At 45.5% G+C, this 20,130-nt stretch overlaps 1 protein-coding gene and 1 pseudogene across 4 annotated transcripts in view; both read right to left on the bottom strand.

Moving 5' to 3' along the window:
- Positions 1-20,130, bottom strand: part of WDR75 (WD repeat domain 75) — a 1,043,598-nt gene that overhangs the window by 223,144 nt on the left and 800,324 nt on the right. The gene's annotated exons all lie outside the window — the stretch shown is intronic.
- LOC134947093 (5S ribosomal RNA) lies at positions 12,307-12,425 on the bottom strand (annotated as a pseudogene).

The raw sequence follows: 20,130 nt of genomic DNA on the forward strand, positions 1-20,130 counted from the left end.
TCGCTCCAGCGTGGCCCAGGCGGCACTGGGGTTCTCCGATCTACAGGGCCTCTCGTTGGATTGTTCTCTTCTACTTCCACAACGACCAGACCTCCTCATTCAGGGCCCTTGTGTTTACCAGGATTTGGCCCATCTGGCTTTGACGGCATGGCTCTTGAAGCTTCCATCCTGAGGGCCAAGGGTTTTTCTGAGGCGGTCGTTCAAACTATGTTGAAGGCCCGTAAGCCGGCTTCTGCTCGGATATACCATAGGGTCTGGCATGCTTACTTTAACTTGGTGTGCGTCTCACAATCATGACATTTTCAAGTTTAGTACGGCCAAACTATTGGCCTTTTTACAAGGCCTGGATTTAGGCCTGCGTCTGGCCTCCCTCAAGGTTCACTTTTCTGCCTTGTCGGTTTGGTTTCAGAGAAAGATCGCTACCCTACCTGATGTCCATACATTCACTCAGGGTGTGCTGAGGATTCAGCCTCCTTATGTGTCACCTGTGGCCCCTTAGGATCTGTTGGTGGTCTTGTAGGCCTTACAAGAGTCTCCGTTTGAGCCTCTTCCCTCTGCTGACCTTAAGTGGCTATCCCTTAAGGTGTTGTTTTTGCTATTGCTTCAGCCAGAAGGGTCTCGGACTTGGGTACCTTATCCTATAAGTCCCCATATTTGATTTTTCACCGTGACCGGGTGGTTCTTCGGACACGTCCAGGATATTTACCCAAGGTGGTGTCTTCTTTCCACCTTAACCAGGAGATTGTGGTTCCGACCTTTAATTCTCCTGAGTTGTCTTCCAAAGAGCGGTCTTTGGATGTGGTACGGGCTCTCCGTATCTATGTGTAGAGAACTGTCAAAGTCGAAAAATATAGCGACCTATGATGCCTTGTACTAACCCCAGGCGCTTGCCCGCTGCGCGCACATTCTCTCCCGTGCGTGTGCATATTTGCAGTTACGTGACACGCCTCCACGGGCGTGCGCTCAGGCGCGCGGTATGTGCATTTACGGTAGAGTTTGTGTGCGCCTGGCGGGCGACTCAATCGCTACATATTTAATCAAAATAATGTATTTCAAAAGTTAATATTCCCCTAAATAATGTCAGCAAAGTATGGTAAGTTTAAAATGGCTCTTTGACCTGAGAGATTCCCCTTTGCATGCTGGGAGGGCTCCGACAAAGGATTCAGGGTAGTGTTTGGTGTCCAGCTGTGGGGTATTGTAAAGGTGTTGTACTTATGATAGTTGGGAGGGCTTCACATGTTCTTATGCATAGTTAAGCACAGAAATAGTAAATAAGATTAATTGTATTCCGAATAAATTACACATAAGTCCAGAGTCAGTTTCTTTCCCGCAGACGGAATACAATAGCCTTTAATTGCACTAAGCTTTGAGATTCTATGAAGAGGGCTGACACCTTTGTTTATGAATAGGTCTAGGTTTCTCTCCAAAAGAATGATTGCTGAGATGTCATTGTCTCAACTGAAAGTGGACAGTGGGATAAACAAAACCCAGAGACAGGGTTTGTTTGGAATTCCCCAAACAATAGCTTCCCACAAGACAGGAATTTGAAATAATAACAAGTCTTAGTCATCACCCAACTTCTTGAACTAACCAATGGAAAGAGGACACATAGTATCTATTGAAGTATGTCTTGAGCTAGTACATAAATATAGTTTGAAATTGACTTGGGGACACAAGAGTCTTCTCCCCACAACGGTTTTCATGATTGAATAACCAGGAGCTGGTAATCAGATTTGCGCCTGCGATTCATTCCCTGTGTGTAAGTACACTCTCTGTGACCATTCTAAATCTCTGAATGTAATTGTGCCACGATCTCTCTCTCTCTCTCTGTTATTGTATAAGATTGTGATGCTATTGTGTATTTATGTGTAGGTATTTTGTTAGATATTGATGTTAGCTTGTAGAGTATGAATTGTCAACTGCATTTCCCCTTTTAATATAACTTAATCCTGTTAGTAAAGGTGTTGGAACCTTAGTAAGGTTTCGTGTGTTTATTACATTGCAGAGGGTATTCAGAGCGCTTAAATCGCTCTAACAGCATTTACATTAACAAGGTTAAGCAGCGTTATATCGCTGCAGTATTTAAGTACAAGGTTTACAGCATAAAAGAGTATCCTGTGTGTTACATTCGAGGTTTACTGATTGTCATCCTGTGAGCGTCTGCGTCGCTCGTGATCTCCTCGTGGTCTCGAGCGTCCGCTACGCTGGTAGCATAGCATTACGGTAGTCGACCGCCTATAGCGTGCTCGACACCACGCATTAAGCTGTGAGCGAGCGTGTCGCATGTGCGTCTCGATCACGGCCGAGCGTATGCTACGCTAAGTGTGTACCCTTACGGTACCCCATACGCTAATTGCGTACTGAGTCTCTTACCCATATATAGTCAAGGGTTATAAGGTAATCTAAATCAGCATTATGAATTGGCGGCTCGTCCGTCCTCCACATATCCGCACTAGCGAATACAGACGTTATCTGTCAGCAAGGGCGGGAAGGCAGTAGTGCTGGCTAGATAAGCGTCTGTTTCGATACGTTGAAGGAGTGCTGGTGGAATCCGCAACCGGAGGTAAGAACAATACGCTATTGTCTTTTAAAACTGTTTATTTCTGTTTTGCGTACACACGCACGCACACACCTGTATCTCTTTTCATTTGTGTATTTTCACATATCACTTTCCTGTTTGCCATTCCACAATTGATAATGTGCTGAGAAAGATTTGTTGCTATTGGTAGTTAAAAGTAATATTAATACGTTAAGGAGTAATTTGTAAAACACGCGCACGGCTTGCCTAAGATACAAGGAAGTTCGGTGTGGTGTTCAGTAGATGATTACAGTTAAAGATCATCTACATTGATATAAACGTGTTAATTGTATTTCTGTGGATATACCTGGCTTGCGTACATGTGTCTCTAACAAAGGGCGGGACTAGCGTACACGACGCAAGGGCCGACGCACGGAGCGTATATTACGCAACGGAGCGTCTGGGTACGCCCACATAATACAAATCACACGATAGTATTATTTTAAATAGGCGAAAAGGAGGCAACGCGATAATAGCGCAAGTCAATTTCAGTGTCCATAATTTTAAGCTAAAAGATCCTTCTCTAATTTGCAACTCATCTGGACTAGACTGTTACTGAATGAAAGGGATTTCTGCGCAGAAACAAAAGTAAAGTGTACATGAGGTGAAAGTGTGTGTATACATATATAAGTATTCTCTTTTTGATTGGAACGTAGAAGTCGAGTTCTCGTGAGGACATTCACGTAAGTGACGGCGTGGTGGCTTGGGAGGCATCCCTTGTTAAACATATACAGGAGCATTAGAGTATAGCAGAGTAAAAGTCTACTGTAGACACAGACCAGAAGGTCACGGACCAGGAGGTCCAGAGAGACAGACCAGGAGGTCTAGGTACAGCAGACTAGGAAGTCCGCTATAGATAGAGAAAAGAGGCACAACCCAGGGGGTTGGTGCAGTACCCATATAGGCCATTAAGCTCCGGCTGAAGGAATTCGCAGCAGCAATTTTCGATTCCACTGGTCGTTCCGCACATAAGATTAGTTGCTTATGTGCAGTACGATTGTACCGCACGTAATTGTGTGCATTAGTTAGTAACTTGACCCAGTACCGTTTGCGTACGCTAGAGGGGTCATAAACGCTATTTGTACATTCTAACGTGATTTGTGAAATTTTTTTTATTTTAAGGGAGGTTCGCTGGTCACTCGGGAATTCTCTAACAACCGATACTTGCTGGGGACGGGTAACCTACTCCCACACGCCCCAGAAATAAAGGTTTATAGGGGCCCTAGGTTGGGTACAGCAGCTCTGAGTCAGTGATTGCAGTATTGGCCAACGTGGGCGAGAGTTTGTGAAGGTACTCGGTAAAGTTTCACCGTCGGCCTACCGGACATCTTGGTTTTTGTAAGGGTTCGCTGAAGACCCTGATTTGAAGGTCAGAGGTAGTGAAAGCAACACCTGCAAGGATGGGGGCCAGTTGTTCAGGTAGGGTGCGATCAACCATGGTTCCGGTTGATGTCGTAAACCGGCCAATAGAGTCGGCAAGGATAACGTGTGATACAGACCGGGAAGTCCGAAATGGATCACACACAAAGGTATTGTGCAATGAATGGGAAAGAATGACTGTGCATGACGGGGAAAAGTTCCCACGGCTAGGCAGTTTTAGCCCAGATGTGTTACAAAATCTAAGGAGAAGGATATGTCTCATTAAATCTGCAAAGAGACGGATCAAGCATTATGACTATTTACAGTTATGGCAACAGGAGGGTGAAATACAGAGAGGATTGGCTCAAGCGGGTGGATCTAACCCTATCAGAAAACTGATAGCCACCGCGCCACCACCACCACCATACATAACGGGAGAGCAGGTGGTTACAGAGAATGGCACACTGGTGAATGATAAAAATGCACTTAGCAACTGTATTATAGATAAGGATAAGTGTAACAAATGTAACAATGATAAAAGTAAAACTGTTAAATGTACAACTGTTAACCTGTGCAAGTCGCACCCCATGTTAAACTTCCCTCAGGATTACCAGCAAGAAAGTGAGCCCAGCACGATGTCGGCACCTTTTCCAGCAGCCATCATACAAGACATCCAGGTGGACGCGACCAAATCGGTAAAGGCAGTAATCAAACCCCCTAACGGAGGGTCAGGTGAGGTCGTGTCCACAGGTACGTACGGTGTTCTATATCACGCACAAACAAATGTACCTCATATTGTAGAACCAACGCAAGATGATGTAATTGAATTTAGTCCTGTCAGGGTGATCACAGTCCCCAATGGGAAGACTGACGCTCAGGGAATCATTCCTGCCAGGGACAGTGCAATGCGCCGTCCCTGGTCCCGGATGGAATTGAGAGCAATTATGTCTGAATTCCCTGATCCTAGGAAAGATCTAGATGCATGTCAGAGATTTATTAAAGAACTAGGAAACTCCACAGAACCCACCAACAAAGATTGGCGGACAGTGCTGAGGGCATGTTTGCCCTCCAGCGTTGACCCTGCGAAATTTATTGCTGATTGTAAATTAAACACAGAGGTACCTCGTACGGAGGAACACAATCAGGAATGTATTAAGCAGATCAACCGACAGTTAGGAGTATATTTCCCAGCCATTGTCAAGTGGAACAAAATCCTCTCCATAAGACAAGGAGAAGGGGAAAGTACTTCTGATTACTTCAATCGAGCACTGCAAGTAATGGCTAGAGACACTGGGATCACGGACATCAAAACAAATGCACCGCATAGAGAGATAGCGGTTAAGGTATTAATGAATGGTTTAAAGGAAGTGTTGAGAACAAGGGTACAGACCACCAACCCAAACTGGAGAAATATATCGGTGGCTGCATTAAGAAAGTCCGCTGTTGGGCATGAGCAAAACATCAGCAAGCACAGTGAAACACAGAGACGTAAGGAGCCTCAGATCCCTGTGGGTAAGTCCAAGGTGATAAGGTGTTATAATTGCCAGAAGGAAGGTCATTATGCAAGAGCTTGTAGATCAAGAAATTTACAGAAGGTATATCAACCCCCTAGACAACAACAACAACATAACCATGGTATCCAAGGAATCAGGGAAGTACAGGGAAAGCGGTTGATGGTGATATGCATCCAAGCGTTTGAGGAGGCATCAAATCAACCAAGACCTCAGGTCACTGGCACTTGGAGGAAGCCCAGGGTTTGTTATCTTTGTAAAAGAGAAGGGCATTATGCCAGCAACTGTAACAGCCCACATAAAGTCAGACCCCCTAGACAAGAACACGAACAAGAGCCATGACACAAGAAAAAAAAAATAAAAAAATAATAATTTGTAATTAGGGATCGCATAAGAAGAAGTTTGGGCCGCACCCATAAGATGCAGTCAGGAGAGGTGATCATTAGGACTGATAGTAAGCCTGAGGTTACAGTTAATGAAACTGGGAGGTTAGTTCCTTGTAGACACAGAAACGGCCGGGTAAACGTTGTAAATTTATCTGTAAATGTTTCTTTCTCCCCATCTCTGACGTTCATCGGCAGAACTCAAACATCACATAGCTACTTGGTCTTTGCAGAAGTCTACCTAACCCCAGTGTGACCTACCGACATCGGTGTGTCCTGGCCAGGCACAAAAAGAGTGGAGTGTGGAAATACTGGTGGGAAGGGACTGCGCAAAGATACCAATGGATGTGTTGATGTGACAGCCTGATGGTGAACGGAAGATCTGACCATGTTTTTTTTTGTTTGTTGTTTAATGTAAAATGTGATGAATTGTTCTCTCTCTCATTTGTTTTTTGTTCCTTTTCTCTCTTCTCTTCTTTCTCATGTTTTAAAGATGGTATGTCACACATCAGTCAGACAAATGGTAATGCAAGATTTTTGCTCCTTACAGGGAGATCGCTGATTTGGAAGGAATATTGTATCACCGGAGTGTCCGTTTGGAAGACTGAGAGACAGCACCTTTGAGATGACAGCAGAGCAAGAAGAACAACAAGACTAGAGGAAATAAGACATCATAACATTTTTCTTTCCCCTCAAAGTATTTTTTTTTGTACCCCCCATTACAAATTTCTCTTTCTCCTCCTGTAAGATGGACTCGCCCCAAGAGACTGCAGTCCGTGTTTTCCTGTTGACCAGAGCAGTCTGTTTCGGTGAGAGTACCAGTGAGGTCGAGAAAAGATCCAGAATGGGTTTCTGATGACTGAGACAGAGGTGTAAATTTCCAATAGCAACACAATCACCAAGCAAAGGCGAGTACCAGAAAACGATCTAGCAGCCATGTTATTTATAGACATTGTGAAGGATTGTTAGCTAAAGAGAACTGCATTTGTAGGCATTGCGATAATATAGTTGAGGGTGGGTGCATCAAGAAATGTCAGTCCAGTTTTAATATCCATATGGACCGGCACCCATTGAGTGACTATCACTCCCTAGTGGGTAAAGTGTTAAACCAGACAGATTGTTGGGTATGCTCTCAAGTACCTCAAGGCCATAGCAAATCAGGACTAGTACCATTCCCTTTAACTGTAGGGGAGGTACTTGAGCTAAGTGGTGGGAGGCCGGTGGACAGGAGGTTTAATATCTCTAGTCCCACTAGTTTGAAGCTCCACCAATATCATGTGGATAGGTCATTAGTGTGCTTTAACATTTCCAATCCCCGAAAGCCGGGAAATTGGGAAGTGTCATGGAGTAATCAAACCATGACATTTTCACATAGAGCCGACCGAATGCCCATAGACACAGAGCTTATACGCCAGATAGCCGACCATGGAAAATATTTCCGGTATAGGTACACTTTAGGAAGTAGGACCATGCGAGTTGGAGAAGTATCACCAGGATACTGTGCATATATCATACAATTTGATACATGTACTAGACAGATGGGAGAATTAGGGTTAGGCGATTTCACATGGAAAGTTTGTAACATGGTTATGACATACACCGTCCCATATGTTCTCCCCGATGAGGCATATTTCTTATGCGGGAGGAAGGCGTATAGGTTCCTCGCCCCAAACTCAGAGGGATTATGTTATATTGGAAAAGTACTGCCTGAAGTAATGACTGTATCCCATACCAAAATGAAAGATATTCACCGCGGTGCCCAAGCTCCTTATACTCACACTCACTACGAGCACGTCGTTAAAAGGCACCTGATAGAGAAGACAGAGCATCATGCCTCTGATCTGACCCATGAATCCACCGGGATTCAATTTCTCCTCGCGATGGATATTACTCGTACCGCCAGGGGAGTGATAAACTTTAGGTATATATCTGCGCTCGCAAATTTATTAGACAATATCACTGAAATGTATGACGACACGTTCAGGTATACTGGGAGAGAGTTACAAGCCTACAAAACATAACTGGTTCAGCATAGGATGATTCTCAATTATCTCACAGCTGTGACAGGCGGGTATTGTGTCACCCTAGCAACTCAGTATGGAATAAAGTGCTGCACGTACATTACAAACAGCACAAAGGACCCGGTCGAGGTCATAGACCAAAAGATGGATGACATTTTGCAATTAAAGTGGGAGTTTCGAAGGAAACACAATCTCACTCTCGCCGCTGTGGGCAATGAGCTGACCGGTTGGGTGTCATGGTTGAGCCCACGAAATTGGTTTTCGGGCTTAGGAGAATGGGCCCAAGGTATTATCATGGATGTAGGGAAGTTTCTCTTGTGTATATTGGGAGTCGTCATATTTATTGGCCTGATATTTAGATGCGTTCGGATTTTAACAAAGTGTAAACGTAGTACCCGAGTGATGAGTCTAAGGAGTGAAGACACTGTAATTACAACGACTAATTTGATTTATGACCCAACGATAAAGACAATGTTGTGATGAAAATGTGATTCCACGGTCCGTTTCTTGCACCCGTTTCTCCTTTGTTTTCCTCCAAGGTACAAAGACATCCGCTTGGAAGAAGAATTTGACAACCTTTTACACAGACCATTGATGGACAATGCCATAGACCCCCAATATCCCTAGTGACTTTAACTTTCACGATAGCCCAATACTTTAAAGATTGTAAGTCTATGGACATTGAGAAAGTTTTTTGCTCAGCATTTATAGCAAAAGCATCGGGAGACTACAGTCAACATGTACATCGAGACAAGACACCAGACAAGACCTCAATCGGCAAATGTATATTAAACTCACATAGTTTATGACTGCATTTACCATAATTGCTTCTTATCTTCATTTCTACAACCTTCAGGTAATGACACACATAGTCGATAGGGAATATAGACTCAGATATCAGCACTCACATATCCCCCCCATTCATGTATCATCAACTAAAATTTGCTCCCCCATTTTGTTACAACCAAAAGCCGAAAAGAGCTCGGTAAAGTTTGACACCCTTGATACGTGATAAGAAGGAATTCAAATGTATACTTCGCAATACCTCGAAGCTTGATTTAAAACACGTACGGCACGATGATACATGACCCCTCAAACATGGATTCATACACACATGCTTCTACTATCTCAATAGGTCATACCTTTTTCCCACCTTCTTCTCTCCTCCCTTACCCAATCATAGAAATGTATTTACATATGACATATATTTTTCTGTTTGAATTGTTTAGGAAGTGGCAGTTATTGGTGACTGCCAAAGTGTGGAACTGTCAAAGTCGAAAAATATAGCGACCTATGATGCCTTGTACTAACCCCAGGCGCTTGCCCGCTGCGCGCACATTCTCTCCCGTGCGTGTGCATATTTGCAGTTACGTTTGGTGTCCAGCTGTGGGGTATTGTAAAGGTGTTGTACTTATGATAGTTGGGAGGGATTCACATGTTCTTATGCATAGTTAAGCACAGAAATAGTAAATAAGATTAATTGTATTCCGAATAAATTACACATAAGTCCAGAGTCAGTTTCTTTCCCGCAGACGGAATACAATAGCCTTTAATTACACTAAGCTTTGAGATTCTATGAAGAGGGCTGACACCTTTGTTTATGAATAGGTCTAGGTTTCTCTCCAAAAGAATGATTGCTGAGATGTCATTGTCTCAACTGAAAGTGGACAGTGGGATAAACAAAACCGAGACAGGGTTTGTTTGGAATTCCCCAAACAATAGCTCCCCACAAGACAGGAATTTGAAATAATAACAAGTCTTAGTCATCACCCAACTTCTTGAACTAACCAATGGAAAGAGGACACATAGTATCTATTGAAGTATGTCTTGAGCTAGTACATAAATATAGTTTGAAATAGACTTGGGGACACAAGAGTCTTCTCCCCACAACGGTTTTCATGATTGAATAACCAGGAGCTGGTAACCAGATTTGCGCCTGCGATTCATTCCCTGTGTGTAAGTACACTCTCTGTGACCATTCTAAATCTCTGAATGTAATTGTGCCACGATCTCTCTCTCTCTCTCTGTTATTGTATAAGATTGTGATGCTATTGTGTATTTATGTGTAGGTATTTTGTTAGATATTGATGTTAGCTTGTAGAGTATGAATTGTCAACTGTATTTCCCCTTTTAATATAACTTAATCCTGTTAGTAAAGGTGTTGGAACCTTAGTAAGGTATCGTGTGTTTATTACATTGCAGAGGGTATTCAGAGCGCTTAAATCGCTCTAACAGCATTTACATTAACAAGGTTAAGCAGCGTTATATCGCTGCAGTATTTAAGTACAAGGTTTACAGCATAAGAGTATCCTTTCTGTGTGTTACATTCGAGGTTTACTGATTGTCATCCTGTGAGCGTCTGCGTCGCTCGTGATCTCCTCGTGGTCTCGAGCGTCCGCTATGCTGGTAGCGTAGCATTACGGTAGTCGACCGCCTATAGCGTGCTCGACACCACGCATTAAGCTGTGAGCGAGCGTGTCGCATGTGCGTCTCGATCACGGCCAAGCGTATGCTACGCTAAGTGTGTACGCTTACGGTACCCCATACGCCAATTGCGTACTGAGTCTCTTACCCATATATAGTGAAGGTTATAAGGTAATCTAAATCAGCATTATCAGAACTTCCTCCATTAGGAAATCCGATTCTCTTTTTGTGTTGTTTGGTTTTCACAAACGTGGCTGGCCTGCTTCTAAGCAGACATTGGCCAGATGGATTAGAACGGTGATTGCACATGCTTATGTACAGGCTGGTCGTCCGGTTCCTGCTACCATCAAAGCCCATTCTACTCGGTCGGTTGGACCTTCTGGGGCGGCCCACCATGGTGCGACCCTCAAACAATTGTGCAAGGCGGCTACGTGGTCCTCGAGGACCAAGTTTATTAGGTTCTATGCCTTTGATACTGCCGCTTCCCAGAATGCTTCCTTTGGACGCCGGGATCTTGTGCACGCTACAGTGTGTCCCCTCCTATAAGGAACTGCTTTAGGACATCCCCAATGTTATTTCCTTGCGGAGCCCAGTGTACCCCACAGCAGAAAACAAGATTTATGGTAAGAACTTACCGTTGTAAATCTTTCTGCGAGGTATACTGGGCTCCACAAGGCGCCCACCCTGACGCACTTTGCTTTTTTGGGTTGGTATTGGCATAGCCGCTGACACCCTCTCCTGCAGTGTGTGTGTGGTGTAACTGGCTACGAGCGGTTGTTGTCTCTGGTACCTGCTATTGCATTCGGCTGGTTAAGTAAACTGAGCTCACTGGCATGGAGGCGGGGTTATAGAGGATGCGGCTCTGAGCATCTTGGAATCAGTCTAAAGCTTTGAGCCTGTTGGGGCCTCGGATCCAGATCCTCGCAGAAAGAGATTTAAAAACGGTAAGTTCTTACCATAAGTCTAGTTTTTCTGTGCCAGGATAAAAAAAGGTGGTCGAGGTATGGCAATTTTCTTATCCCCTTCTTACAGAGATAAGATGCCATAATCCTCATAATTTTGGTAAATACTATGGAGGCTGTGGCTTACCCAAAGGGTAAGGTCTGAAACTGAAAATTTTGCTGGAGGATGGTGAACCTTGAGATAACACTGATGGAACAGTGCTATAGGAACCTGTAGGTAAGCATCCTGACTATCCAGGGATACAATGTAATTCCTTGGCTCCATGCCAAAACTATGGAGCGCAACGTCTCCATGTGAACCGTGGTACCCAAACTTATCTGTTTAGGATTTTGAGATTGGGGTGAAAGGATCCTTCTGAACCCAAACCCAATTGGAGTAAAAACACCCATCCCTATTGTGCAGGGGTTACTAGAATGAATATTCCTGACAAAAGCAATTTCTGAACTGCTTCTTGCAAACCCCTGTCCTTCGCCTCTACCCGAGATGACTGGAACAGAAACCTTCGAAGAGGATGCTTCTTGAAGAGAAACATAACCTATAGATACAGCTTCTTGCACCCAGGCATCTGTTTGTAGACTGTTACCAGATCTGCGCAAACTGAAGAAGTTAGCCCCCTATCTTGGGGTCCCCACAGAAGGAGGCCAGCACCATCCTGCTGATGGCTTATCTTCTGGTTTGGAAGCTGGCCCGCTATTTGCCTTTGCTTCTTTGCCTTACCAAACTTATTGTATTGTGGCTGTTATGTTCCTTTATGACCGACAAGGCAGAAAACCGGAGCCCTATGATTGGGGTTATATGTGGAAGGAAATGTGACCTTCTTGGAGTCTGATTTTGACTCCAGAATATCTGTTAATTCCTTACCAAACAAACTTCCAGCCAAAGGCAAAGTTTCCAAAACATTCTTTGATTATTCTGAATCAGCTTTTCATGTCTGTAAGCAAACCTGCTCTGGGAGCAACTATTGTTAATGCTGAGGCTCTAGAACATTAGTGTCCATATGAGCTATATGTGATTCTTCCTCCCTTGCAAGCACTGAAAAACCTGTTTTTCAGTACCTCAGCCCAGTGTACCTACAGCACCTGGTATTCCAAGGTGGTCTCCCATCCAAGAACTAACCAGGCCCAAAGCTGCTTAGCTTCCAAGATCTAGTGAGATTGGGCCTATCCAGTGTGGTGTGGCTGTAGATTGCAAGGTGAAGTCATGGCTTGCCTTATGACTGCCCCAGACAGAGACATTATGGTTTTCAGAAAACCATCCCTCTTTTGAAGTTCACGTCAAAGGCCATATAAATTTTCGCACTATCAAATGATATGCATCTCTCTTTAGGAGGCATTTCCCATTTTTAAATAGTCCCCAGCTGGAAAAATAAGAATTTACTTACCGATAATTCTATTTCTCGTAGTCCGTAGTGGATGCTGGGGACTCCGTCAGGACCATGGGGTTTAGCGGCTCCGCAGGAGACAGGGCACAATAATAAAAGCTTTAGGATCAGGTGGTGTGCACTGGCTCCTCCCCCTATGACCCTCCTCCAAGCCTCAGTTAGGATACTGTGCCCGGACGAGCGTGCATAATAAGGAAGGATATTGAATCCCGGGTAAGACTCATACCAGCCACACCAATCACACCGTACAACCTGTGATCTGAACCCAGTTAACAGTATGATAACAACGAAGGAGCCTCTGAAAAGATGGCTCACAACAAGAATAACCCGATTTTTGTAACAATAACTATGTACAAGTATTGCAGACAATCCGCACTTGGGATGGGCGCCCAGCATCCACTACGGACTACGAGAAATAGAATTATCGGTAAGTAAATTCTTATTTTCTCTAACGTCCTAAGTGGATGCTGGGGACTCCGTCAGGACCATGGGGATTATACCAAAGCTCCCAAACGGGCGGGAGAGTGCGGATGACTCTGCAGCACCGAATGAGAGAACTCCAGGTCCTCCTCAGTCAGGGTGTGCCCCTGACCAAGTAGCAGCTCGGCAAAGTTGTAAAGCCGAGACCCCTCGGGCAGCCGCCCAAGATGAGCCCACTTCCTTGTGGAATGGGCTTTTACTGATTTTGGCTGTGGCAAGCCTGCCACAGAATGTGCAAGCTGAATTGTACTACAAATCCAGCGAGCAATCGTCTGCTTAGAAGCAGGAACACCCATCTTGTTGGGTGCATACAGGCTAAACAGCGAGTCAGATTTTCTGACTCCAGTCGTCCTGGAAGCATATATTTTCAGGGCCCTGACAACGTCAAGTAACTTGGAGTCCTCCAAGTCCCTAGTAGCCGCAGGTACCACAATAGGTTGGTTCATGTGAAAAACAGAAAACACCTTAAGGAGAAATTGAGGACGAGTCCTCAATTCTGCCCTGTCAGAATGAAAAATTAAGTAAGGGCTTTTATATGATAAAGCCGCCCATTCTGACACACGCCTGGCTGAAGCCAGGGCTAATAGAATCTTCACCTTCCATGTGAAATATTTTAATTCCACAGTGGTGAGTGGATCAAACCAATGTGACTTTAGGAAACTCAAAACAACATTGAGATCCCAAGGTGCCACTGGGGCACAAAAGGAGGCTGTATATGCAGTACCCCTTTTACAAACGTCTGAACTTCAGGCACTGAAGCCAGTTCTTTCTGGAAGAAATTCGACAGGGTCGAAATTTGAACCTTAATGGACCCTAATTTTAGGCCCATGGACAGTCCTGTTTTCAGGAAATGTAGGAACGACCCAGTTGGAATTCCTCTGTAGGGACCTTCTTGGCCTCACACCACGCAACATATTTTCGCCAATGCGGTGAAAATGTTTTGCGGTTACATCCTTCCTGGCTTCGACCAGGGTAGGGATGACTTCATCTGGAATGCCCTTTCAGGATCCGGCGTTCAACTGCCATGCCGTCAAACGCAGCCGCGGTAAGTCTTGGAACAGACAAGGCCCCTGCTGGAGCAGGTCCTTTCTTAAAGGTAGAGGCCACGGTTCTTCCGTGAGCATCTCTTGAAGTTCCGGGTACCAAGTCCTTCTTGACCCATCCGGAACCACGAGTATCGTTCTTACTCATCTCCTTCTTATGATTCTCAGTACTTTTGGTATGAGATGCATAGGAGGGAACACATACCCTGACTGGTACACCCACAGTGTTACCAGAGCGTCCACCGCTATTGCCTGAGGGTCCTTTGACCTGGCGCAATATTTGTCTAGTTTTTTGTTCAGGCGGGACGCCATCATGTCCACCTTTGGTTTTTCCCAACGGTTTACAATCATGTGGAAGACTTCCCGCTGAAGTCCCCACTCTCCCGGGTGGAGGTTATGCCTGCTGAGGAAGTCTGCTTCCCAGTTTTCCACTCCCGGAATTAACACTGCTGAGAGTGTTATCACATGATTTTTCGCCCAGCGAAGAATCCTTGCAGTTTCTGCCATTTCCCTCCTGCTTCATGTGCCGCCCTGTCTGTTTACGTGGGCGACTGCCGTGATGTTGTCCCACTGGATCAATACCGGCTGACCTTTAAGCAGAGGTCTTGCTAAGCTTAGAGCCTTGTAAATTGCCCTTAGCTCCAGTATATTTATGTGGAGAGAAGTCTCCAGACTTGATCACACTCCCTGGAAATTTTTTCCTTGTGTGACTGCTCCCCAGCCACTCAGGCTGGCATCCGTGGTCACCAGGACCCAGTCCTGAATGTCGAATCTGCGGCCCTTTCATAGATGAGCACTCTGCAGCCACCGCAGAAGAAAACACCCTTGTCCTTGGAGACAGGGTTATCCGCTGATGCATCTGAAGATGCGATCCGGACCATTTTCCCAGCAGATTCCACTGAAAGGTTCTTGCGTGAAATCTACCGAATGGGATCGCTTTGTAAGAAACCACCATTTTTCACAGGACCCTTGTGCAATGATGCACTGATACTTTTCCTGGTTTTAGGAGGTTCCTGACTAGCTCGGATAACTCCCTGGCCTTCTTCTCCGGGAGAAAACATCCTTTTCTAGACTGTGTCCAGAATCATTCCTAGGAACATTAGACGTGTCGTCGGAAAAAGCTGCGATTTTGGAATATTTAGAATCCACTCGTGCTGTCGTAGAACTACTTGAGATAGTGCTACTCCGACCGCCAACTGTTCTCTGGACCTTGCCCTTATCAGGAAAGCGTCCATATTTCTTTTAGGAAGAATCATCATTTCGGCCATTACCATGGTAAAGACCCGGGGTGCCGTGGACAATCCAAACGGCAGCGTCTGAACTGATAGTGACAGTTCTGTACCACGAACCTGAGATACCCTTGGTGAGAAGGGCAAAATTTGGACATGTAGGTAAGCGTCCCTGATATCCAGTGACACCATATCGTCCTGGTTCGCTATCACTGCTCTGAGTGACTCCATCTTGATTTGAACCCTTGTATGTAATTGTTCAAATCTTTTAGATCTCACCGAGCCGTTTGGCTTCAGTACCACAATATAGTGTGGAATAATACCCCTTCCCTTGTTGTAGGAGGGGTACTTTGATTATCACCTGCTGGGAATACAGCCTGTGAATTTTTTCCCAATACTGCCTCCCTGTCGGAGGGAGACGTTGGTAAAGCAGACTTTAGGAACTTGTGAGGGGAAGACGTCTCGAATTTCCAATGTACACCTGGGATACTACGTGTAGGATCCAGGAGTCCACTTGCGAGTGAGCCCACTGCGTGCTGAAACTCTTGAGATGACCCCCCACCGCACCTGAGTCCGCTTGTATGGCCCCAGCGTCATGCTGCGGACTTGGCAGAAGCTGTGGAGGACTTCTGTTCCTGGGAATGGGCTGCCTGCTGCAGTCTTCTACCCTTTCCTCTAACCCTGGGCAGATATGCCCGCCTGCCTTTATGGGTACGAAAGGACTGAGACTGAAAAGACTGTGTCCTTTTCTGCTGAGATGTGACTTGGGGTAACAAAAGTGGATTTTCCAGCTGTTGCCATGGCCACCAGGTCCGATGGACCGCCCCTTTATACGGCAATACTTCCATGTGCCGTCTGGAATCTGCATCACCTGACCTCTATAAACATCGTCTGGCAGATATGGACATCACATCTACTCTTGATGCCAGAATGCAATAGCGTGACTCTTTCCAATATGCGTATAAGACGCTGTTAAGGAAGATCGCTCAAAAACATAGTAAAACTATAAAAATAAAATAAGAAAGCTTAGGGCTGCGGTGGAACAGCAGTCCTCTGACCATGGTCCGGCTCCTGTCGCACCAAACAAAACACTGATTTGCCTGAGCCAGTGGGCGGGGATATATGGACAGACCCGTTGCATGCTGGGAGGCCAGCAAGCTTGTGATCGTTTGGTGCCAATCCGCTGTCGCTCCATCATATCCCATTGTTATCCTGTGGACCCTGACGGAGAAATAATCAGTGAAACAGCCGAAAAAAGTCTGAAAAACTGCCATTTTTCGGACCCAGTGTTTTACCGGGGATAATTGGATATATCCCAAAGAGAGAAAAGTAGAAAGAGGAACCAACTAAAGGGTCCAAGGACCGATTCAAGGACCGAAATAGCAAACACTATAACAAACCAATAAGCTGCAGACAACTAATATGCACCTGTAAACTCTCCGAAGAACAGTGCAGCAAGGACAGTGCTGTGAAGGCGTCAAGTGTCCCTAATGGAATTGGAGAAAGAGATTTATTGGTTAGTATCAAAATCCTATTTTCTCCTTCATCCAGTAGGGGGCACTGGAGTATACAATGGGGAAGCCCCAAAGCAGACCTCCCTGGTGGACAGGTGCTAAAAAATATGCAGATCCCTACGACCAATTCTGGAGACAGTGGTCGCAAAATAAGCAACGCTGTAAAACATTAGAAATGTACAGGTAGAATGTTACCAAAGTATGAGTTGTGGACTAAAAAGTCACACTGCAAAAGGTGAGATGCAGAAGCTCCACCTTTGGCATCTCAAGAGGTCCCCACCAAAAACCGAATGTGCAGAGTTAGAATGAAGGTAAAATTGACCACTGGCTACAGATGCCCGACAGATAACCAGACAGATGCTCCTGGAATGGGTCCGCTTAGAAGTAGGCCAGTCCCACTAGGAGGCTTTGTAGACACAAACACATTCTGTGCATGGTAGCAGTATGAGAAACAAACCTGAAAAGGCTTAACCACCTCCAGAGATGATGAAGATAAAATCAGCCAATAAAACAAGAAACAAAAGTGGATACACGCAGTAGGCAGGGACCACTAAGCTCTGACAGGCCACTTAATCGGAGGTGAAAACCAACAATAGAACTGTCCTTCAGGACAATAGCGGAGAGTCACAGAGTCTAGGGGTTCAAACACATTCTCACTGAAGGAAAACCAATACCAAGTGTTAGATCGAGGTGCAGCAAGAACCCAAGGGACAGGGGCCTAAAACTCCCTGTAGAAGGTTGTAAACATAGTAGCAAGGTCAACTAATACTAAAATAAGATCGATATGGCAGCAACCTGCACTCTAAGCGAGCCTAGGTGAAGATCAGTATCCACTAGTACCTGAAGAACAGAAGAAGATGGAATAGCCGCAAGGAGGTAGTTGAGAAACCAGGGCAAATGCAACACAGGTTGCATGACATAAAGCATAGAAAGAACAGCAACTTTCAGGATATCGTTGCTCTACCAGAAAGCGGAGTCAACGGTCACACCTGTAAACAAAGACATGGTAATGTGGTATACGAACGGACCCTGCTGAAGAAATTCCAGCTGGCATTTAAACACACACAGGCCTTCTGCAAGAGACTGCAGAAGAATTGAGTACCAAGCTAAACCGGAACCACCAGGAGGACTCTGCGGACACACAGGAGATGCGCTGGAGAATCTGGGAACATCAAACATGTAGGATAATCTACTAGAGAGGTTATCAAATGCGGTTCTCAAGGCACCCCAATGGTACAGGTCTTAGGTATAGCCATGGTTATAATCAAATTGACTGAGGTACATTAAATCACCTTTTGCCAAGCATGGATAAACTTAAAACCTGGACTGTTGGGTTGCCTTGAGGACAGTGTTTGAGAACCTCTGGTCTACTCTATAAAGGCAGATATCTAATGAATACATGCAGTTCCAGTTAGTAGATGTAAGATACTGCCCACTCGAGCAGCATCCGCAGTCTCTACTGAATATTCACTGACAGCATCTGAGGCACATATTAGTGGACTAGTTGTAAAAATAAGAATTTACTTACCGATAATTCTATTTCTCGTAGTCCGTAGTGGATGCTGGGAACTCCGTAAGGACCATGGGGAATAGCGGCTCCGCAGGAGACTGGGCACAAAAAGAAAAGCTTTAGGACTACCTGGTGTGCACTGGCTCCTCTCCCTATGAACCCTCCTCCAAGCCTCAGTTAGGATACTGTGCCCGGACGAGCGTACACAATAAGGAAGGATTTTGAATCCCGGGTAAGACTCATACCAGCCACACCAATCACACCGTACAACTTGTGATATGAAACCCAGTTAACAGCATGATAACAGAGGAGCCTCTGAATAGATGGCTCACAACAAGAACCCGATTAGTTAACAATAACTATGTACAAGTATTGCAGACAATCCGCACTTGGGATGGGCGCCCAGCATCCACTACGGACTACGAGAAATAGAATTATCGGTAAGTAAATTCTTATTTTCTCTGACGTCCTAGTGGATGCTGGGAACTCCGTAAGGACCATGGGGATTATACCAAAGCTCCCAAACGGGCGGGAGAGTGCGGATGACTCTGCAGCACCGAATGAGAGAACTCCAGGTCCTCCTCAGCCAGGGTATCAAATTCGTAGAATTTTGCAAACGTGTTTGCCCCTGACCAAGTAGCTGCTCGGCAAGTTGTAAAGCCGAGACCCCTCGGGCAGCCGCCCAAGATGAGCCCACCGTCCTTGTGGAATGGGCTTTTATTGATTTAGGCTGCGGTAATCCTACCGCAGAATGCGCCAGCTGAATAGTGCTACAAATCCAGCGCGCAATAGACTGCTTAGAAGCAGGAGCACCCAGCTTGTTGGGTCCATCAGGATAAACAGCGAGTCAGTTTTCCTGACTCCAGCCATCCTGGAAAAATAAAAATTTCAGGGCCCTGACTACGTCCAGCAACTTGGAATCCTCCAAGTCCCCAGTAGCCGCAGGCACCACAATAGGTTGTTTCAAATGAAAACCTGAGACCACCTTCGGGAGAAACTGAGGACGAGTCCTCAACTCTGCCCTATCCATATAGAAAATCAGATAAGGCCTTTTACATGACAAAGCCGCCAATTCTGACACACGCCCGGCCAAGGCCAACAGCATGACCACTTTCCACGCGAGATACTTTAGCTCCATGGTTTTAAGTGGCTCAACCAATGCGACTTTAGGAAATCCAACACCACGTTGAGATCCAAAAAGTGCCACAGGAGGCACAAAAGGAGGCTGAATATGTAGTACTCCTTTAACCAAAGTCTGAACTTCAGGCAGTGAAGCCAGTTCTTTCTGGAAGAAAATCGACAGAGCCGAAATCTGGACCTTGATGGACCCCAATTTGAGGCCCAAACGTCACCCCTGCTTGCAGGAAGTGCAGGAATCGACATAGTTGAAATTCCTCCGTCGGGGCCTTCATGGCCTCCCACCAAGCAACATATTTTCGCCAATGCGGCGATAATGTCTTGGGGTGACATCCTTCGGAATACCCTTTTCCTTTAGGATCCGGTGTTCTACCGCCATGCCGTCAAACGCAGCCGCGGTAAGTCTTGGAACAGACAGGGTCCCTGCTGCAGCAGGTCTTGTCTGAGCGGCAGAGGCCAAGGGTCCTCTGCCAGCATCTCTTGAAGTTCCGGGTACCAAACTCTTCATGGCCAATCCGGAACCCCGAGTATGGTTTTCACTCCTCGCCTTCTTATTATTCTCAGTACCTTGGGTATGAGAGGTAGAGGAGGAGACAC

The sequence above is a fragment of the Pseudophryne corroboree genome, chromosome 7 (genome assembly GCF_028390025.1).
Source record: "Pseudophryne corroboree isolate aPseCor3 chromosome 7, aPseCor3.hap2, whole genome shotgun sequence".
NCBI classification, from domain to species: Eukaryota; Metazoa; Chordata; class Amphibia; order Anura; family Myobatrachidae; genus Pseudophryne; species Pseudophryne corroboree.